We start from the raw sequence: 22,948 nt of genomic DNA, 5'->3' as shown, positions 1-22,948 counted from the left end.
GGAGCTGGGTAAGTCCTGTGGGGTCACATGAGATTTATAGAGCTCTGCTGAACAGTACAACAAGAGATTAAATTTGATCACATAAATAAAATAAACAACAATTAACTGTTTCTTGGCCGCAGCAGTCTGGCTCCTGGGAAGCAGCTGTTTGCACCCTAGAGGTACATGGGGACTCCTGCTGAAATCCCTAATATTCAGTGCCCAGATTCCTGAGCTACGAAGGTACAACTACTGCTGGTGGCAAGAGGGTGCATTCAGTGCTGTAGACAGGAGGAAAAACAGAGTACAAAATACCCTGAAACAGAGCAGAAGTCCAGGCTGCCTTATATCCCTCTAAGACATAATGCACACCTGGAGCTGCAGAGATGGAGGATCAAATGTGAAGGTCCTCACATAGCATGGCCGAGAGTTTTTTTGGCTCTAGCACAAAACCAGCCCCCTCACTCAGCTGCTGGATGATGAACCACAGCAGTGAGCTGGGACAAGAGCAATTCACATACTAACAACAGAAACAGCAAGAATAAACTCAGCAAAAAAAAAAATAATAGCTGACATTTGACAGCAACCACAGTCTGGTCACAAACAAGTCACAGAATTCAGCACATAGAGGATTTTCCCAGAACTGTGCCTGGATATTGCCACACTTCTGCTGTCAATATCCTGCAGCTCCAGATTTCAAGCAGAGTGTGTGCACGCAGCTGAGGGCAGAGGGATTTTGCCTCACTGCCTGGCAATGAAAGCTCCAATTCTATTTGGATTTAAATCCCTAAACCTTTTTCTGCCTTTGCTAGGACCCACAGGAGGTGACTTTGGGTCTTTAAGACCAGGGGCTTTATAAAAAGCCGTGCCAAAATGAAGGAATAAATTATTCCTTGCAGTGGATGAATAGTGACAGCCAATCTGATTCTTCTAAACATTTAAACAGTGCTTGGTTTGCATCAGAAAAACAGGATTTGCCTTCCAACCTCTCCACCTTCATAAGACTCTCATTTATTTAGTTGCATCTGCATTCATTCACGTGAGCATCAATCCAGAGTTTCTGGGTGCCGCTGCTTTTCCAGCCCTCTGTAGGAGAGCCCAGCTTGGCCCGAGGCCCTTCAGCAGTGCTGCCCCCAGAGCATGGAGGGACAGCTCACCCGGGCTGGGAGAGAGGCACCACGCACGCACGGCTCGCAGAGCTGTGACAAGGACAGGAGTGTGGCAAGGACACAGGGCACAGCCCGAGGTGCCTTCTGCAGATGTCCCATTGGGAGTTAGGGCTGGGATGCTGCGGAGCTTGTGAGTTCAGGCACCAGACAATGCTCTAGCCCACAAGGTGTTTCTACATTCCTAAGTGGCCAAGCAGCCAGCGTTCAAGGGGAGGTGTCTCAAGTGCATGCTGCACCCAAGGGCTTTGCTGCAGCTGTTCAGTAAATGTGTCTCTCCTCTGAGACCCACCAGTAGAGAGCCGTCTTTTCAGGTTTGGGTAGAAGAGCTCTGGTCTTTCAGTATCAGCCAAATTCCCTTGATTTTTTTCAGCTGGTTTTAGTTTTGGAAAGCTTTCCCATCACTTCTACCCCTCCTGCAAATGTATGAGGGTTTTTTAGAAATGGAAACATTTTGAAGACAAGAACAATACTTGCTAATGAAGTCATTTGTAAGTAAGATAAGTTCCAATCAAGAATATTGGCGTGCAATACTATATATTTATAAATACTACTCCTGTAAGTAAAGACAGCAGGATAGGGCATGCACTTCATTTGAATGTAATCCAATTTAAATCTAAAGCAATCATTGTTTACTTGTGTATTTTATGTAATTTAAATTCCTGAAAAACCCATGGTTCTTCATTCTTGACCTAACAATAATGTGGGAACAATTCTGTGTCTAAAACAGAAATGGTTTTCTGTAAGCAACATTTCCCATTTCAGATATTTCAGACTGAACTGCTTTCACCATGCTGAAAATATTTTTCAGTAAGTGAATAAAGACAGGGAGATGATGCCTTCCTTCCTGAAGCCCCAGTGGCACATACAGCAGAAAATCTGTGTGGTGTAAGAGATCTTGGAGTGCAGCTGCTGTCTTCACACTTCACCCAAGGGTAGATTGGAGGCCACAGATTTAAATGAAGTTACTCTTGTAAGCTTTGAAAATTCATCTCAGGAGCAGATCTCAAGGACATACAGCCTGGACCCATCTGGTAGACTAAAACCCCTTGTTCAAGCAAAAAAACCCCCACCCATTGTTGAGGGAAAGGAGGAATATTTATGTCACTTCCATCAGTTAATGGCTAAAGAAAGCTCTGTGACTGTACTTGAGCTCCTGTAAGCTCGGGGCCCAGTGGCTGACGGCCCAGCTGCTGTCCAACAGCTTCCCAGGCTTAGCCCAGATGCAGAGTGCGTGGGGCAAAGTCAGGCAGCCCATCTGCGGCCACAGCCCCGGGGCTCGCTGCCTCCTGCTGAAACACCAGTGCTGGGCTGAAAGGGCTGCGCTTCCAGCTGACCTTCAGCTAGGGAGAACGGGGCCAAGAGATTTATTTAAGGAGCCCGTGGGGGAACAAGGTCTATTTTAAAAGAAAAATAATCCATTTTGTGGGTTTATTACACTTTGGACCTGGATGGCTGCCAGAGAGAAAGGAGCGCTCCCCTCCCCAGAGGGATGCTGTGAGCCCTGATGTTTTCTGCCCATCCTCACTGGGTTCCTGTGCTCCAGCAGCGGTGGGATGCCTTTCCCCCAATCCCCCATAAATCCTCCTTTCCCGGGGTGTTGCCTCCTTGCAGCGCCCCGGCTCCTGCAGGGCAGAGGGCACTGCAGTGTCTGCGGCGAGCCCTGCTGGAGCTCCCTGCCAGGCTGCCGCGGGATTTGCGGCTGCTGCAGCGTGTGCAGCAGGGGGCAGCTTCAGGACGAGGGAGAAATGCAGTTTTTGGCGAGGCTCCATGCTCTGCTCTGCGTTTGTGCAAACCCAGGTGAAGGGATGCACCACGACAAGCTGACAGATTATCTATTTCCATCCCTTTGCCCTGCGTTCCCCATTCCAACCCATGAGGCTGCCTTGAGTCCAGGTTAAGTAATTCAGGATAGCAGAGTCACAAAAAAGACTAATTAATTCCTCGGGTTTCATTAGACATTAAGGGTAATCACTGTCTGAAACTTCAGACAGGCCCTGGATGAACACGAACCATCATCAGTGCCCAGCAGACAGCTGCCAGCAGTCTGGGAAGCAAATTTAGCTCCCATCTGAATTTCAGGAACCCCAAAATACAGATCCTGATTTAAAACTTTGTCCTGGCCTATGGAAATAACTGTAGCTGTAGCTGAAACTGGCAAATTAATGGGAAATTTATTTTAGATTAATTCTATATTTAAGGAAGAAAACCACCAGCTTGTGAGGGAGGGCTCTGAATGCCTCTTTTTCTCCACCGCTGAAAAGCAGTGAAGTGCCTTGGGCTGGGTGAGCTAAACTAGTGCTGAGTTCATTGAGGGAAGGATTTAAAATCTGTCTTTTCTGAGGACTTGCCTTAAGAGCCTGGAACAGGTCACTCTCTTTAATGAACTATAAAAATCCTTCTTCCTGTCAAGCAAAGGTGAGGAAGAAAACTCCTGCACAGATTTTCTCAGGGGCATTAATCTCTCTTCTACTGAAGCAATGGAATCTTCCTTATGAACCCAGGGCAAGCAAAGTTTAACTTATAAGGCTAATTTCAAAGTGGCTCACATTGACTAACTTGTCTGATTGCAGATATTTATTTGTAATGAAAAATCAATATTTATTCATATTTAAGAATTGTTCTTTAAAAGCAGAGCTTTCCCCTGCTGGTCAATACCAAGTAGAAGAAATTTCTCTCCTGCTGAAACGTGGCACTTCCTCTTCTACATGCCAAAATGAGTCTTCTCTGTCCAGGCACCTGTTTCCATAATAACCTGTGCCATCTTCTTCTGAGGAATGTGAGTTGGAAAACAATAGACCAACCCATGAATCCTGTTAGAAGTTGATGAATGTCAGGGGTGATCATCCACTGGGAAATTTCTCCCAGTAGTTTTATGTGTCTGAGCCACGTTAGTGAAACTTTTCATGACACAGGGACCCTAGTTCTTTGGCAAGCCTTGCTGCTTCAACCTCCTCTGACTTGAAAAATGAACAAGAATTTTAAAATCTACCCCAAAGCTTAATGAGGCTATTTTATTTCCAGGACATTTCAATAGGCCTTAAGCTGAGCACTAATACAAGCTCACAAATAATACAGGCTGCACAAATGCAACATTTTATGGCACAGATATGGAAAATGGAATAGAACCCACATATCTTCACCTCGTTGTGTCTCAGTGCAACAATAAAATCCATCTGCAAGCTCATTCCTAGAATTAATAAACACGTTGAACTGCAGTGCTGGGAGCATTAGGTCAGGAGCAAATTAATGTCATGGAGGCAGTGAAGCCTGACTAGGTAAGGCAAGTGCCATGTTTGGGCTGCTGAGAAGGCTCCTTCCTTTCTTCCTTCCTTCCTTCCACTGCTGATTAATCCTGCCCGTGGTTAGCAGAGCAGCAATGTGCCTGTCAGGACTGTCTGACTCCTGAAATTGTCAACAGAGCCCTTAGGGGCCCCTGCCCCAAAAGTTACCAAACTCAAAAACCCAAACCTAGTGTGTGGTGCTTATCCCCATTTAAGCAGAGAAATGATGAGTTGTTAGGTGCTCTCCCTTCCCCTGCCTTCCCAGCACTGGGATTTGCCTGCTCCTCTGGACATGGGGGCCATAACCACTGAGGAGCATGGGGGGTCCCACACTGAAGGTCTGTGGGCAGGGCACCACAGGTTCATGGCATCAGCAACTGCTGACAGAGAGCCAGGAATGAGAGTGGACACCTGCCCTCTGCCCCTCAGAGGTGATCCACCCCCAGGGTCAGGGCAGCCCCTAAACGTGACCAAATCAAGTTAGACAGAAGGCAGTCACAGAATGTGAGCCTTCCATGTGTCCCCAAAGCCACCTCCCAGAGGTGCCTTGGCCATCTTCCCAGGATCACAGGTAGCCTCAGGCCCTTGGTGGCCCCATCCAAGGCCACTAAGGAGCAGCACCTCCTATCAGTTTGTTTTCCTTTAAGACACTCCAGGGCCCACCAACAGAAGAGGCATGGAGTGTGGGCAAAGCCAGGGAAAGGAGAATTGTGTTCAGCTTTTCCAGCTGTTCTGGAGGGCGATTTTGTAGAGCCTGAGACTTGAGAAGGTGCCAAAGGGGACCACAAGGGATTGTATGCTGTGGTAAAAATACAGAATTCAGTAGGACATCAGTTTTAAAATATTATTTCTCCAGCCATTTGTTGATTTAAAAGAGATCCTTCTTTCTGACCCATGGCACAGCACCTGCTATTCCAAACAATATAAGTTTCAAGGCCGTGTATTTTGTTCAATGCTATTTCCAGGAGAGACAGGAACCTGCATCACAGGCTGCCAGCCACAGCTTCCATATTATCCCAGACATCTGATGCAACATCTCCAGAAATGGCTGGACCATGAGAAGCCCAAACTGGTCTCCATCTGCTTAATCTCATCCAAAAATGAGACATAAACATTTCCCATTTCCATTACAGTTCTGTCACCAAAGTTATGAGGTTGGGAAGGCTTTTTTCGCATCTTCAAAGCACAAACAAAAAAACTTTGTCCCCTTCTCTCCCCAGTTCCAATTGTATGTCAGTATTTCTTGGCTCTGAAGTCTATAATCAGTGTAAGTGTGTTAGGGGGTTTGGGACTAAACAATAGAACAAATGTCATTCATCAGCAGAGACTCTTTGGCAGGAGCTGAACGAGGCTCATGCCAGACAGAGAGACTGACACAAGTAAGCAAAGAAACAGTAAAAAGTTTCCCATTTCATTGGAAATGTGCAATATGCTGATTTTATAAACTAATCAAATAGCTATCAAAATGCTTACTAAGAAGATTAAAACTCTTCATTTCTTACGTAAATGGAAGCTTTGCAGAAAATGAAAAAAAAAGAAGTACTTATTTATTTCTAAAAATTACTGTCATCTTTTTCAAAGCTTGGACAGAAATGATTCCTTTTCTTTCCTCCAGCAAATCAAAGTTCTGTTTTCAGTGCCTGGGGATCTGACTACCTTGTCATACATTCTTCACACACACTTAGCCAGCCAGCCACTAAATCACAGGCAATAGGTTATGTTACTTCTGGAGGGAAGGACTGTTCTCTCAGGGGTTGGAATAGGTACAAAATGCAAAACATTTCTAATCTAAAATACTAAATTTCCCCCTATATTTTGCATTTGGAGCTTTCATATTTTACCATATAATTGAAATGTCCTCATGTGAGAAATACTAATTAGTTTAAGCAGTAATGGAGGTATTTATCCAGAGTGAGGTGCTTGAATTCTGAAACAAATTCATTTCAACAGCATTGATTAAACAGTATTTCCATATTCTTTGCTGGCCTGATTTATTAAACAAACAATTAATCTCTCAGTGACCCATATTTCACAACTAAATCAGGACATCATTCAACAGGACACTACAACACAGTAGATTAATAAACTTTACTGGTAGTTTAGTGAAAAACCTAATTAATCACAAACAATAGTATTTGTGTTTGCCAGAACAAATATTTACATTTTTACATATGCAAAACTGACAATATTGGCTTTCACAGTGACAACAAATATTTGCAGCTCTTTTTGTCAATGTATCTTTTTTTATTGAGTACTAAAGAGCCTCATCCTTTAGCAACCAACTGGCTTCCTTAGTTCATTATTAACCTTCATAAGGTTAATTCTTCACATGGCTTTACAATGTGCTTCCCATGAAAATGGCACTTGTCCTTTGCTCTTTTACGGGTTCTAGGCAGAAAACTTCAAGAAAAGTCAGAGATGTTTGTAGTAATGGCCAACTAAGCTGTCATCTGACCTAGAAATGGAACTTCTTGAATCACAAGCACAAGTGAGTGCTTTAATTTCCTATGACATCTGCAGTTACGTCTGAACATTTCCCTTTAGTCCATCTGGATCTGGCAGTCCTGCAGTGTGCATCATTTGCCCAAAAAATGCCAGATTGCTGCTGACCCTCACAAGTCCACATGCATTCGTCTTCCAAGAGAGACAGGTCTTGGCAGTTCTGTTAAAAATTTTTAAATAAATCACATGTCTCTATCTCAACTCAAAATAATCCACTCCTGTCCTGAGATGGACACTTTTTTTGATCCCCTGCACCTTGTTTGCTGTGTCCCGTCTCCCACAGAGTGACCATGAGTTTGAGAAAATGAGGCTGTCACCCAGAACAAAACCTTTTTATACCTCACTGGTTCAAAGCCAGTTTCATGTCTTTTCCCCATACTCCAACATATGGTAGTACAGAAAGGAATTTTCTGAAATTCAGGTTGTATGTTCTTGTTCCAGCATTCCCAGGAAGTTGCTTAGAGTTTTCCATGTATAATACTGTATTAGGCTTCCTGCAATAACTATTTGTTCCTCTCTGTTACTTGTGGCAGGCCTGAACAGCCTGTCATCTTCCTTTAGGATGACTTTCAACAACACTAAAGCATCTAGGAGGAACATTTTAATCCAGACAAGCTAAATCACTGTCCTAGATATTTTTCTTTGCTCGGTGTGATTCTCTGAGGGCTGCATCTCTTGTGACTGTTGCTGTGACAGTTGCTATTTCTGCAGAGGTGAATGTGATAGCTCAGCTGGGGAAATGGGATCAGCATACATCCAGCTGCAATTCTGCATTTTAATAGCCTCAAAACAGAGTTATTTCACATGTCTCTCTTAAGATTTCTGTCAAAAATCTTGTGGATAAAGTTACAGGAAAAATGCTTGCCAAAATAGCATTTTTTGAAACACTTAATTAGGAATATTCAGAGAGAGCAAATTCTGGATTTGAAGCACAAGCTTTTCACCGTTCCCACACCTTCCCACATCTGCAGCCCTCGCGCACTCAGTAAGGGAGCAGGAAGCCCTTGGGACAACACGGAAAGAATGCAGTACAGGTCGAGCCTCGAGTGTGTGCAGTGAGCTGTCTGAAAATCCAGAGGATTTTTTTTCTGAAAAAAGACTCATCAAATCATTTCAGATGAAGAGGAAGCCAAGGAAATCAAAATTCGTGGTGAGCATTCCCAGAGCACAGAAAATGATGGGGATTTCACTATATAATTAGTTTGCTGCAAATTGCTCTCTGATTTCTTCAGGTGCGTCATCCCTTGGGCGTACCTCAGCCACGTGACTGCTGAGGTGCTGATGAGCCACTTTCCTCAGCCCTGCCTCTGTGCTGGACTGAAAGAACAGATCCAGCAGAGGTGAGTCAGTTCTGCTCTGCAGTGCTGGACAGAGAACCTGACCACGTTCTGCTGGAGACAGGTGGTGACTCATAACAAAATAGCTCTTATGCTCAACTGATTCAGGGTTTGATGGAATACAACACATCCCTGCCTTGAACAAATCGTGGTGTGGTTGTGTGTGTGTAACTTTCTGCAGTGTCTCAGGCAGAATTCAGTCACTGCTAGCTCTGAGATTCAGGGAGGGCTGCTGCTGTTGGTTTCTGCGCAGTGTAAAGGAGCACAGCTGGAGCCCTGTTTCCTTGGGGGTGTAAAGAAGGGCGTTCAAGGCTTGCTGAGCCTCTGCTGTGCACTGTGTGCTCCAGTTGCACACTGCACTTCCATGGAAAGGAGGAGCAGCTCCACAGCTTGTCCTCTGCATAATGCAGCCGTGTGTTATTGAAGTGTGTGAACTTCAGACGTTTGCTTTGTGAACAGGCTCCTTTGTTACTGTGTCCAGAGAGTTAAAAAGGGCCTAATTATGGCCAAACAGATCTTCCTCTTCCACTGAAATGTTTTGAGAAGTGCCTGTGTTAAAGAGCCACTCTCTTAGTGTAAGAACTGCCATTCTTTCAGTAACAACACCCTTAAACCTGGAGTATTCCTGACAAAGCTCCCTGTTGCTCTGGCAGTTAGTGCTGTCCCAGCTCAACAGCCTGTGATGGGTCAGCCCTGATTATGCCAAGTGCTCACCAAAGCCACAACTCAACAGGACAGGGATACAACAAAAGCCTTGTGGGTCAAGATAAGGACAGGGAGGTGATGCAGCAATTTCTCTCATAGGCAAAACAAGCCCAAAACCCAGCGGGTCCATCTTGGAGCCAGCTGGCACTGGCTCCACTGAACCCAGGGGAAGTTTCTGGCACTTTCTCACAGAATTTGCCCCTCGTATCCCCCCCAAAACCTTGCCACACAATCTCAGTGCACAGCCGCATTTCTGTGATTGCTCTGGTGAGCTCCCTGTCTGTGTGCCAGCTCAGGAGACCAGGCCCCACCAGCTCTGGACAGCTTGTCCCGAGCAAAGCAGTACAATCCTCACCAGGAGACAGGATCTCCAGAATGGCTGTGACTTTGCTCCCTTCTCCCCCTCACTCTGGCCCATAAAACCACTCATCTGAGCACCTGCTTACAAGCACAGGCAGGACATTCACAAATCCCAGCTCGCAGTGGGATCTCCTCCCTTCTGATGATCCCCTCCATATAGTCTACCACTTCCATTCCCTCACATGTCTTCAGCTGGGAGGTAGCAATTTAAGCCCCTATCTGGCGCAATTAATTTGCACTGATAACTTCAGGTCTCTTCTGAAACAGGCTTCTATTTCTAACACACTTGAAAAGAGGGCTTTTTTAGAATTTCTAGCAAAAGGAAAAGTGTCTGGGCTCTGTCTTGTGATATCACAACCACTGCTTTGCTTTGCTTTTCTTTTCAATATAAGTGCTGCAGAGCAAGTGCACATCTCCAGCACCGCAGTGAGTGGGTAGCAGTTGTTATCCTTCTGCTCTGCCGTTTGTCTCTGAGACACCAACTGCAGGGGACACTGCTCACAAATCCTGCCATCCTGCTGTCTGTATGTGCCTATAAAACTGAGATTAGGATGCACCTCGGCACCTGCTCTGCATTGTGAAATGCAAAGATGGAACACAAGATTGGGGCTGCTAAGGGGAGTGAGACTGTTTTATAACCTAACACTTCAGGACACCTTTAAAATGACTCTATCAAAAACTTGAGGATTGACATTTACTTTTTAAGTCTAGGTAATTGTTGATTGTGTGCTCATAGGGAAAGAACAGCAAGAAACAGAATTAAACAAAAAGCCCATCTTGTACTTTCTCCTTTCTCTTATTTGAGTCTGCTGGCCTTTGTCTTTTTTTTTTTTTCTTCTTTTTTTTTTTTTTTTTTTTTTTTTTTTGGTATTTGTGTTTGTGCTTTATTGGGGTATTTTTTATTGGGGTATTTTTCATTTTTTCATTCCCCTAGTTATTCATTCTGTTTTTTGTCCTCTTGTCCTATTCTTCATCGATATTGGTACAGTGGATCATTTTTTGGTTAAGAAAAAGCAACTCTTCTAAGTCCAGGAACTGGCCTACTGTGTTTGACAGCACTGGAGAGCCTGGTTAAATTTTGAAAGGTCTCTGACTTCCCTGTTGCAGGAAGGTGCTTGTTTTGAGAAATAGATTCTGACTGCAGGCATGAATGGAAGAACTCTGTCTGGAGAACAGCTGAGTGTACACCACATTTCTTGGAAATGTCACCGCAAAAACAGAATACACAAGGAAGGCAAAGAAATGGAAATCTTTAAACGGTGTTGGAGTCTCACATTCTGTGCTTGAACATCTAATTTCCAGCATCATGGAGTCTGTCCTGGCCTTTGGATCAGGGTTTTATCTCTTCACCTGCCAGGCTGGGGATTCTTTTAAAACTTTTGTGAGTAAAGTTCTAGCTGCAAGTAAAGGCTTTCTGCAGGCAAGGAAAGGACAGAAATACAGGATCATTACTGGGAAATAATGGAGCTCTTAAGAATTTGAACTCTAAAGGGGAAAGTAAGTTCCTTTATGTTACTCCATAAAGGAATAGGGGTAACCATTGGAAAATCACAGTATAGCAGCAGCAGAGCTGTTCATCAATCTAAATAGCAGCTTAATGACTTTGCAGATAAATGCTTGCATCCACAATAAAGAATTTATTGGATTTCACTGTTCAATTAAAAACCATATATTGTCACATTCTTCACTGTGGGCAATTTCTGAAAGCAAAGCTGGAATATTGTACTGCTGGAGAAGCAGTTAAGACAGAGAAGCCCTGCAGCCTGTGGGATATTCTGTTTTATAAGGGGTTCCATTCACTGATGAGTGACTTCTTCTGGCCTCTTACTCAGTGACCCAGTCAAAGGAGAGGGAAGCACTGGGGTCCTTGTAGCTGAGAGAGAGTGAGCTCTTCATCTCCACCTGCACTGTGTTCCTGTCTTCCTGCTCTTTCCCTGTAAGCCCTCTGTGATCTGGGTAGCCCATTGCCTGTAAAGCCTTGTGCATCCATTCCAAGGCCCTGTCCTAAATGGGGCTGAAAAGGGTCTTTCTCTGCATCTCCTTCTCTTGAGAGGGTGGTTTCCCTCAGGCCATTTGGGGAACATGATGAGAGCAGAGAGCTGAGGCTGCAGAAGTTGAGGTAGGACTGGGAGGAGACCCCAAACTCCAAGAAAAATAAAAAGGCAGCACAGCTATTGAGGCCTCCAGAGGATGAGACCTGCTGCTCAGCTCTTCTGTCACATGCTACCCTCTATCAGCCTGCTTAATACTGTAGCCTTAAGTGCCCTGGGCATTAATCTGGAAATTGGGGACCTTTTGTGTGACGTTGGCAGCTCTCTCGCGTTCTTATTTGTCAGCCTGTTAGAGGTACATGCCTGTTCTTGTTTACCAGGCTTAGAAAATGATCCTCAGAGCCTGCAAGTTGCTTCAGGAGCAGCCTATTTTATACTATTTAAAACAGTTAATTAAGAAAAAGGGAACAAGACAACACAATGTTTAAAAATGCCTTGCAAATATTGAAAATCTAAAGCCTGCAGATGGCCCTGCTGTTGCATTACAAAGGCGGTCTAGAGCATTTTCAATTATACTTAGCGCATTCCTGGTGCCTCGAGGGGTTTTTCCACTGTCTCTTGACGTGTTCATTGCTACAATGAACTAAACCGACAGCAAAGAACCATCCAGGCCTTTTTTCCCCTCCTCTCTTTTCTTCTGTATAATGAGCAAACCTCTTAGGAACATCGGACCTGAGGAGACTCGCTCCTTATCAAGTCCAGTCGCTTGTGACCACCACCAGCCGCACCACACAATCCCTTCCTGCACTCATCCAGCGCCATCTCAAACCCCTCTGCTGCTCTTGGCCTTTCTGCCTCTTGCCTCGGCCTTGGTACAATAAAAGACCTACATTTTCAGGAATTGCAAATTCCATATGCCAAGAACAGGATTTTAATGGCAGAAAAGTGGCAGGAAATCCTTCAGTAAGCTCTGCAACCAGTACCTGTCTCCATACAGCTGAGCAAATAAAACAAGTGCTTCCCTGGGGAGAACTGCTTGTTGGAAGCTGCAGTGAATTCCAGTTTAATTGGGTTTGCATACCTTGGTTTGTTTCTTGAGGGCTTTTCACATCCTTGAGTGTCACTTAGGTGAACGCTCTCTGGAAAAGCAAATGTTTGGCTGAAATACTCAATTATTCACAGAACATATCTGGGCTGTGTGTTCAGCTGTCGTGTTACTGGTTTGGAATCGGTGCTGCTGAGGAGGGGGGCTCAGTCCCGCTCCCCTGTGCAGCTCAGTGCAGCTCTGGAGGAACACAGGGCTTTGGCAGACTCCTGGTCTTGTGTAATGCACGAGCAAATGCATCAATGTTTCATCCACCTTCTGCTCTGAGAGCGCCTTCTTCTCCTGCTATTGTGAATGCAATAGCAATAATCTGGATTTATATGGCATCTTCCAGCCAAGCCCTTTACTAACCAGAAGGGAACAATCATGGGTAACACCCTGTCAAATTCTAGGTAAATGACAACCACCTTTGTTGGGAGAATGTTGCATTTTGAGTTTAGGTCACCACCCTCAGGCAGTGGAAACTGCTATACCCTAATATTAATAAAAATATCTTTTCAATGATAAGGGGTACTTGTCCTGTATCTGAAGCTAAGGGATGTAAACTGGAAGTTGTTTTAATCTCAGCTTTTTCTTTTATGGATGGAGGCAATTTAGGTACTTGGCAAAGGTTACATTTATTTAATGTGTGATACTTGCACCTGAATCCAGATATCCCACAAGCAGTCCTGGTGTTTTAATCCCCAACCCCCCCTAGCTGAAGTTCAGATGTTACTGAACATCTCCAGTCCAATTAATCACCTCCTGCTGCTTTCTGCAGGAGCGAGCCATCCCTGTGAGCTGTGTGTGTACCCAACAAACAGGGAACAGGAATTTCTCCCTCACCATGGCACTCGCTGCCAGGGGCACAGGCAGCCCTGAGCCCACACAGGTGTGTGCCCAGGCTGTGCCCAGGCTGTGCCCAGGCTGCAGGCAGCAGTGCTGGGCTGCACCAAGCAGCAGCTCCCTGATGCCTGCAGAAATGCCAGCTTGGCTGAATCCCTGCGAGGTGAATGCTGAGGAGCCGAAGGATGTGAATGGGACCAGGCTGAACAAGAAATACTAGCGCAGGGAGGAGAAAGAAAACTCCAATTTCCATCTAAAGCATAGTGAAGCTAATTTTAGTACCTTTTATTTTAAAAAATGCTTAAATATGCATGGGAGACTTCTGTTCCTGTTTAAAAAAGGAATCAGTGAATGGTAACACTATTTTGACAGATGAGCTCTTTTGAAGAAGTATACTTTTGTTTCGTGAAGTTTTTTAGAGTAGCTGGAGGAAATATATTTACCTCTGTAAGACAGATCAAGGAACTGGCATCTGCACAGTTCCACTGGGAGCTATAATTTCCAGGAGTGGGAAAAGGAACCAAAGGAGAGGTTGGCACATCTTCCAAATAACTGTTTTATACAAAAGGAAAAATACAATTACTACTTCTATGACTGTGTTGCAATTCAGGAACAGAATTCCTCTCCTTTGGGTGGAGGGTAAGTATAACAAATAAATGCAGCATGCTGAACACTGAGCTGGGAAATGATCAGAGCTTTAGTTTTCAATCTAAACTTCTAGTCTCTTTGACAGACAAGTGACAGTGAAAGTATTTGAAGATTTACTGGGATTTTTAGCAAGGGAATGCTACTGAGAAAATGTGGGAGATGGAAAAGATCAATGCAGAATTACAAACGTGCCCTACCAAGGACTCTGCAGTGCCTTGGATGTGCAACTCTCTGATAATTTGTAGGTTTTGAGGAAGAAATAGCAAATCTTGCATTTATTTCACAAATCACCTACATGAGACATCCTTTTGTAATGTCTAGGATACAAATTTTAGTCATGAGCACTGCCATAGTCCATGATAACTCTCATTTTACTCATGGATTCTACCAGTAAACACTGGCACAAAAACTTGGTCATATCAAAAGCACAAGGAAAACTATAATTATAGTGAAAACATATAAGAACAGTTCCTCTTGCTCAGTTTTAGACACTTGTACAGGGAGACTTGGCTTTGCCTCTGTTCTTTCATATTGCAACTCTATGAATACAATGTCTCAGCCATTAAGAATATTGCCTTTTAAAATCTTGAGGGAAGAATCCTAATTTTCCTGTGCACTTAGTGGAATGCAGGAAAAATTCACCCTACTCCCCAGCTTGAAAGAACAATTAATGGCTACAGCTAGGAATTTCTGACTTTTTCTGCACACAACTGTGCCTTCAGGAAAAACTCAGCTGTGTCCTGGGTTTTACACCACATTCAAGTTCTGCTGGTGTTATGTACCAGCAGAGTGCAGCAGAACCCAGGCTGAAACAGAGGCGTAACAGGCAGGATTCCTCCTCTGCTCTGCTGTTCATCTCTGCTCCCTGGCAGCCCTTCTGAGGCAGCCTGGCCATCAGGGTCTGCGGCAGTGAGACCAGGCTGGGGAAAAACAGGAATGGGCTTCGGGAGGGCAGCATCTGAAATGAGCTCTTTCTTTAGAAGAGCTGCTCCTTCAGCAAATAGACCCATTTCTGTTTTAAAACACAAACAAGGAGTCCCAGCTTGAAAGATTATTGGCCTGTAGCGTAGCACAGCCCTCGCTTATGCCACTTCACACCAATTGACAATAAGTTACATCCCATTCAAAAAGTGAAACAGAGCACTGTTAGCTCTAAAGAAAAAATAAAAAATCTCCTAAATAGCCTGACAGAGCACAGATGGGTCAGCACTAACATTCAGCTCTAAAAGGCCAGGAACAGCCATGATTAATTACTTAGTGTTTCCCTCTTCTTCTCCCTGTGCCTGTAGTAAAATTCAGCTTTTTCCAGTAAGAGATAGTCTCTTATTATTAAAAAAAAAAAAAAAAAAAACAAAAGAAAAGAAGAAAAAAAAGGAAAAGGTTATAATTACATTCTCTTTAGAATCACTAGTGCTAGTATATTTCAGAGGAAATACGTACAACAGAATTTGTTTCCCTTTGAAAAACCTAAACTGCTAAATATTCTTTTACAAGTCCCACAAAATGATGTAGGGAAGTATTTTCTTTGATTCCAACTGACTTTGGATTAGACCTGCTGGAATAATCAAAATCAGAAGGTGACAATCATCACCCTTCACATCAGGGTCCTAATGCCTCTGATGTATTTCTTTCATCCTGGTGATCTTTAGCAGGAATTAAAAGAGGATTGTAGGTGAGTACGAGGTGATGAGCAAATAGCAAGTGAACAAGATGAAAGATGCAAGACCAAAGCTAAATTTCCTCCTAAAATAGCAAGGCAAGTGGTTCAAACATTTCCTCAAGGCCACTCAGATCCACTTTTGGGTCTTGCAATGTCAGCCTTGGGGCCATCACAAAGCAAGAAAGAACAATTTTGAACCTGTGCAGTTGCCTTGCCTTTGTGCTTGGTGGAAAGGCCTAGAAAATGTAGTGGGATGTGGGACAGCATATTGAAAATCATGATCAGATAAGAGGCAGATTTTGCTGGTGGGAGTTTGTGTGTGTCTAAGCATTTGTGGAGGGAGTAACAAAGGGGTGGCAGACAAGAACTAGGAAAATAACTTGTGTGTTTTGGAGAAAGTGCTCATTGCAATACAATGCAGCAAGCTGAATCTGCAAGGTCTGTAGGCAAGAAAGCCAGAGTGTATTGTAACTAATGAAAAACGGACCGTTGGAGGTTCAGAAATAAAAAGCTAAAAAAAATAAACTATTCCATGACAACTTACAGCCTTGACAAGCTATATCCAGCATTCCCAGTAGATGGATGAGCCCTATGCCTGCTCCAAAGCCCAGCTTCCTAGAGGTAATCATGATTTGCCTGAGAAGTGCATCCTGCAGCAGCTCTCCAGTAACACATTATTCTTGTCTGCCTTAGACTCTAAAGCTCTGAAATGCTTGAACAAGTCTGTTGTTGCAGATTGCCTGGCACTGGTCCAGCCCAAAGGTAGCTGCATTGGTAGCAGGGCATGAAACTCCACAGACAGAAAAATGCACTCTGCCCAGTGAATGCTGCAAAGTCAGCCTGCATCTGTTGTGGTTTTACCCAGCCTAGAACCCTGGAAATCTCTGAAATGAGTTTGTGTGTGCATATAAATATGTACAGATGAAAGTACCCTCCTTATGTTATAAAACGTTATGACAGAGATTTAAGGGAAAAAAATGCAAGAGAAAGAGTAACTGTGTGACAACAAGCCAAGGTAAAGGGAAAACAGTTTCTGTTCCTCATTCCTGAGAGAAGGAATCATTAGCAAACTGAGCCCTACACCATGCCATATACTTTCTATTTTTCCCTGAGGGTTGCTACAAATGCAGCAGCTGTAGCCCTGTGACGCACAGACGTACAAATCGCTGAAGTTGTTCCCACTGACAGGAAAAGTGTTTTGTTTCGTTACCTCGCGCAGTTAAAGCGGTGCAAGCACCAGGCAGAGACCGTGCTTTATTTGCCTCAGCACTTTCATCTTGCCATTTGTTGCCATACCTAAAGTATAGGGAGAAAAATGAAAAGCTTTCCCTTGACCTGAAAAGCATCTCCCACCTCCAGTGCAATAAATCTGGGAAGTGGAGCTGCATCTCATTAGATGTATTTTGAGGGTTCATGCTGGCTGGATTCTGCTGTTCTTTCTTTCACTGCCCCCATGTGATCAATGGACACACAGCCTGGTCCCGAGAGCTCTTGGAAATGCCACTCTCATTTTCTAGTTAGCTGTGGAAAGAAAGTTAAGCTGCATATATTTGGGGCTGCTGTCTAGCTGCATTTGGTACTGTAACATGCTGAGTTTCTGCAACTCCTCTTTACTTTAGAGGCAGCCTCAAGCTCTTGCTTTTGTCAATCAGGCCTGCCTGCATCTTTGGTTTGGTCACCTCTGTTATCCTTTTGGCACCCATCCTAGGAACCAAACTCTTCAGCAGTCACCTCCTGGCTGACCCCTTCTGCGCGATGCAGCAGCAATGGAAAACCACTGCTGCTTCTTCCTAGACTGGCTTCTTTGTGGGATGTGCAGGTGGCTGGGGCTCAGGAGAGAGTCCCTTCCCCAGCCATTCCCACCGCAGCACTCATCTCCCAGATGGCTCCATCCCTCCCCTTGCCGCCCGCAGGGGTGGCTGCCCCACACCATCCTCGTGCTGATCAGTGGGGGAGCTGATCCATGCCCAGAGCTAGGTCGAGGAGGGGGTGTGGGACGGGCATGTCCTTGCAGATGCTGCGGCCGGGGCTGGAAGCAAAGGGGTCTGGGTCCGGGGGCTGCTCTGCCACCCCCGGGTAGTGCCGCAGGCCAACCCCCCATTTCCTACCCGCCCCCCGTTCTTCAGCTGGGAGCGAAACCAGCAGCAATTATTCAGGCCAAGCACGTAAATCTGGCAGATCCCGCGGCTCCGGTTTGACGCAGCTACGCAGCGCAGTGTCTGGACACGCAGCCCAATCCCCCTTTCTCCCCTTGTTTATTCACCCCGCAGGAAAAAACCCAGCGAAGTTACCAACTTGGGACCGCACCGAGGCGTTCGGGCGGCTGGGGTGCCGGGGAGCGGAAAGGACGGGCGGAGGCAACGCCGGCGGCGCCGGGGGAGCCGGGGCCAGCAGCCGTGACGGGGCAGCCCGCGTTACATAAGGCGGCGGCTCCGCACCGCTCCGCAGCGCGGGGACGGCAGGGGGGGCGGCGCGGGCCCGTGTCCCCGTGTCACGGCGCAGCGGCGCCCGCGGGCACGGAGCGCGGCTGCGGGAACCCCGGGGGGCTGCCGGGGCTCCCTGCGGGCAGGGCCTGGCCCGGGGGGACGCCGCGGGCTGGGCGTTATGTAACCCCCGCCTTCCCTGCACAAACACCGCTCCACGGAGAGGGGCCGAAGTGCCGAGCGCCGATTAATTGCAGGAACTGATGTTATTTGCTTTTTGCTGTTGTTGTTGTTTGTTTGCTTTTTGTTTTTTAAATTTTATTTCTCCCTCTTGTCACTCTGAGCTACAGAGCCACAACTGCGCTTGCCCGCGGTCCTGTCCTGGAATGAGGGAGCACCGCCGCTCGCCAGTCGGGAATCGCTTCCCAGTCCCGTGTCCGGGGGGGCAGCCCCGGGGCGGGGGGCGCGGAGCCGCAGGGCTCTGCAGCACGGCCGCCTCCGCTGCCGCGGTGCTGAACATGCACAGACACAGACACACAGGCACACAGACACACAGACACACAGGCACAGGCACAGACAGCTCGCACTCCCCGGTCCCGGCGCGGGCCCTGCGCTGTCCGCGGTGCTGAGCACACACACGGACGCACAGAGACTCAGACACACGTCCCCTCCCCGTCTCTCTCGGGCCCGCCGCTGTCCGCGGTGCTGAGCACATACACGGAGACACGGACAGACACACGGACAGACACGGACAGACACACGGACACAGGCAGGCGCACGTCCCCTCGCGGTGCCGCTCGGGCCCCGCGCTGTCCGCGGTGCTGATGCTCCGCCGCAGCCCGGCGCGCTGCGGGCGCTGCAGTGCCCGGGGCGGCACAGCCCGGGCCGGCCCAGCAGCGCGCAGCGCCCGCACACGCTTCTCCCCCCTCGGAGCTGGGAATGGCGCTGGTTCCCCTTCTCCTCCGACATTGTCTTCTCCGCCAGCCTCCTGCCGCCCGCACGGCCGAGAGGCAAAGCCCGGCTGCGTCCCTGGCTCCAGCCGGCCATGAGGCTGGCGGCGAAATCACCCCCTTCTCCTTGCCTTTCTCTGCGCCCGCAGCAGCCCAGAGGCTGGAGACAAAAAGCCGAACGGGTCTCACTTTAAATATATCCTATTTCTCCATTTCATTACCGTCAACACGGCCCCCTCCCCGCGTTGAGCCGGTGCCCGCGGTGTGTCCCACCTTTACCTGGGCTGGCGGAGCGCGGCGCGGCGGGGTCGGTGAGTCGGTGCCGCAGCTGGATGGGAGGCAAGGACAGGAGGCTGCTGACCTCCGCGGGTCTCCTTCTTCAATGGATCGGGAGCCGTGCCCTCATCAAAGATGGCCGTCCGCTCCTACGTCAGCAGCTTTTAATAGCCCTCCCCGGCGGGGGGAGCGGGAGGGGGCAGAGCGGGCCGGGCGGGTTTGAGTCATCGCCGCCGCACCGCTCCCGCAGCCGGCCCCGCCGCCTCCCGCAGCCGCCCCGCCGCCGCCTCCCCGGGGCCGGGGTCGGGGCCGGGGGCTCGGGGCGGCTGCGGGCCAACCGCCCGGGCAGGGGGGCAGGGGCCCTCCCGCAGCAGCGATTTCCTCTGCCAAAGGGGTGGTCCGAAGAGGGTATCCCTCTGAAGTCCCCGGTACTCCATATATGGCCAATCTACGTGGGCTTCTATTTTTATGTGTGAATTCTTCCTTCTCTCCCCTCTTTTTATTTCTCAGAACATCCTGCCAGGGGTCTGGGTGTGTTAATCTGTTTATTCTCCCCCTCCTCCCTCCCCTCTCCCACGTCGGAGCAGCCAAACACGAGGAAATCCATGGTTAAGGACATGTGTTGTAACTGATCATTTGAGGGTCACGTTCAAAAATGAGAGAGAGAAATCAAAACCAAAGCCTGGACAAGTACATGAACATACACACAGCACAGCGAGCACATCCCACTGCTGCTGAGGAAGGAAACGGTAACTCAGTTCGAGGAAAGTGCCTGGCTTATTTATCATTAATTAATTAAAATATTCATTCCGAGCGTACCTAATTTGGAGCAAATGGAGCTGTCTCCAGCGTGATTTCTAATGGGGAGGAAATCCTTTCATTTCATACAAAACTGTGTATGTTTGTAAAAATTATCTCTTAATGGGGATCTTAATGAACATTGGGGATTGCAGTTGAAGCGCAATGCTCTCTTTCGTAACCTCAGCCATCCTTTCCCTTTCACCCCACAAGCCTGGGCTTTCATTTATGGAGCCATCCAGACCAGGAGATGATGCCTCCCTGTTCCCTGTCTGAGCCTCTCCCACGAGCAGTGAGCGAGCCCTGGCTGGGTTAACTCTGACACTTGTGCGTGCAGGCTTTTCTGAACAGTCTGCGGGTAGCAGAGTCAAAGCATCAGTTCCACATCAGGATGATTCCATCCTCATCCTCTCTTCTTGCCCCCACTCTTGCCAAGGCGAGGAAGACCCGAAGAGAGGGAAGGCTTTGCAGCTGTATTTTGGAGCGCGTTCATCCTGTGTTATGGTTGTATGGGCGTGGGGGAGGGACGGGGAGGGGAGAGAGGCGCGGGGGAGAAGGAGAGAGAATTGCGGGTGATTCCTCCTCCCCTGCTCTGTAGTTCCCCACAGAAAAACGTGACTGTAGATCGTGCTTTGTGAGTCTCACCCTCTTCCTACGAAAATATGTCCTTCAGTCTCTTTTGAAAGGAAGCAGTCAAAAGTTTGCTAAATATACGAGAAGGAATTCTCAGTCGAGAGGGGCTTCCTGCTGCATTAGAGTATCTAATGAGCTGTGCGCACGGAAACCGCAGGGAAGGAGAGAACCTGTCATGTTCCCGGGCTGTAAACACAGCCTGAGATTAACACTGTGCAGACACCCCCTCCAGGTGAGGGATCTGGAGCAGCAGCCTGATTGGGAAATGCATTTAGCGTCAGGAACGGCAGTTTGGGAAAACAAAGCTTTGCAGGCCGGCTCCCGCAGGGGTTAACCGTGCCCAGCACCCGGGTGAGGTGTGCACTGCGGATGGCAAGAGGAATCCCAGAGCGAGCCCTGCTCTGGAATCCAGGCTGCCCAACTTCCTGGCACACACGGAAAGTTAAAAAGGAATTCTCAGCCAGACAGCTCGGCTGATAGGTGCTCCAGAAACAAGTATGATTTTCGAGACAGCAATACTAGTACTTATTAATAATTCATATTAACAGTAGATAAGGGAAGGAAAAGAGAGATTATAAACTGTTGTTTTGGCTAAGCCACCAGCACTGCAAAATGCTGGCTGGGTTTGGATTCAGCCCAATAATGCCTTGGAGAAGAATTTCAGTCCATTGGATACCAGCAGGGATGAATTTGGCTCTGTGCATCAAAAGTCAGGGATGAAAATGCAGTGAAGGCAAAATAAAATGCAGCATAACTTGGGGAAAGAGATGTAAGGAATGGTAAAAGGAAGAGAAAGCAGAGGGAGTGGGAGGAGGATAAGAGGTAGTTTTCCAGTGAGAAAGCTGGGTTCAATTTAAGATTCATTTTCCAGCTTTGCTGCAGCAGAAATCACTGAGTTTAATAAAAAAACAAGGGGCAGAATCATGAAATAGATCACAAACATTGTCCAATAAGCTTAGAAGGAACAGCCACCTTTCGTTCTGGAAACGAGGGAGGAAGGGATGGACCCTGTGCTGTTCAGGAATGTGGCTGCCTCTATCCTGGGAGATGCAGAGGGGGGCAGGCTTTTGCACCGCAGCACCGGGATTTCTGTCGCAATAATGCCACTGAGCAATTCTAACTGATGCTTTAGCATCTTCTAAGGATAATCTGAAAAAAAAAAAAAAAAAAAAAAAAAGAAAAAGCACATGGGGAGTTTATTGACTCTGTCTGGTACTATTTGAACAGTCATTTCACCCTGTGTACAGGGGATATGTGAGAAGGGAAGCCTATAAATGAAGTAGGAGGAGAGAGAAAACCGGAATTTTGTCTAAGAATGATTCAGCTCCTTCTTAATTATTCAGGCAAATATTCAGCAGGCTTAACAAGCAGTACCTGTGGGCACAGCCCATGAATAATGAGGCAAGAGCATGCTCTCCTGCATGACAGCAGCAGGATGTGTGCTCCCATGTTACTGGCCAGGAACTGGAGAAGGGCAGGACAGGCAGAGCCTGCAGCAGGTTAAGGGGGCAAAGAACAGCCCCTGCTTTGTCCATGGTTTGAGAGCTGTGGGCAGTGGGAGCTTCCTGGCTGCTCACAGCATCACCTCCAGCCTCCAGCTCACACCCCTGTGTGCTGCAAAGCTGGGCTGTGAGGCAGCCAAGTGAGGGGAACACCAAAATGCTGACACTGCCACCAGATCCTGGATGTTATTTCCTGGGCTGTCTTAGAGGCAGTTGTAACACAGACACTGCCTTGATTCTCTCCACTTTCCTCAGACATTTCCTTTTTTTCCTTTTACTCCTTTTTCAGCAGAGAGGGAAATATTTATCCAAATGCTGCTCATCCTGGCCTCAAGTATGTGGCTGGGAAAGAAACTGAACTAAGCATAGAGCAAACAAGAGAGAGAAAATGTACCTGCTTTGGCACTGAACGTTTCCAGCCTCTCCAATTTCTGCCTGCTCCCAGGCTGAGGTGCTGAGGCATACCCCAGTCTGCAATGAGAACAGTCTGAGGATGGAGCCCTTTATGCAGAACTCCTAATTACCTTCTGTCATTCACTGCTCTTTATGTAACTCTGAATTTTGACCATCAACAGCACTTGCATCTCTGTGCCCCAGGCTGCTTCTGATTAAATTTGAGGGAATGGCTGGGCCTAATTTTCCCCTGCATGCTCAGGATCTCTAGATACACAGTCAGGCTGTGGGCTTTTTTGAGGAGCTGTCTGTGATCGGGTGCTCCAGTTTAGGCCAAGCCAAGATTTCTCTGAGGCTTATGTTCAAAAATAGAGAGATTTAAAATACAATTGTAACATAAACCCTTGGAGA

The 22,948-nt window shown here is 47.1% G+C and overlaps 1 protein-coding gene across 2 annotated transcripts in view; it reads right to left on the bottom strand.

Annotated features, from left to right (window-relative positions):
* The window catches only part of SNAP25 (synaptosome associated protein 25), a 60,544-nt gene extending 40,960 nt beyond the window's left edge, over positions 1–19,584 (bottom strand). Inside the window, exon 1 of one of the 2 annotated variants that reach the window (XM_054629776.2) lies at positions 19,215–19,584. The gene's annotated coding sequence lies outside the window, so the exon portion shown is untranslated. The remainder of the gene's footprint in view (positions 1–19,214) is intronic. The other variant, XM_054629774.2, reaches the window with a different exon arrangement.
* Positions 19,585–22,948: the final 3,364 nt, after the last annotated feature.

Source organism: Agelaius phoeniceus, chromosome 3 (assembly GCF_051311805.1).
Source record: "Agelaius phoeniceus isolate bAgePho1 chromosome 3, bAgePho1.hap1, whole genome shotgun sequence".
NCBI lineage: Eukaryota > Metazoa > Chordata > Aves > Passeriformes > Icteridae > Agelaius > Agelaius phoeniceus.
This window is presented reverse-complemented; position numbering and strand designations above follow the sequence as displayed.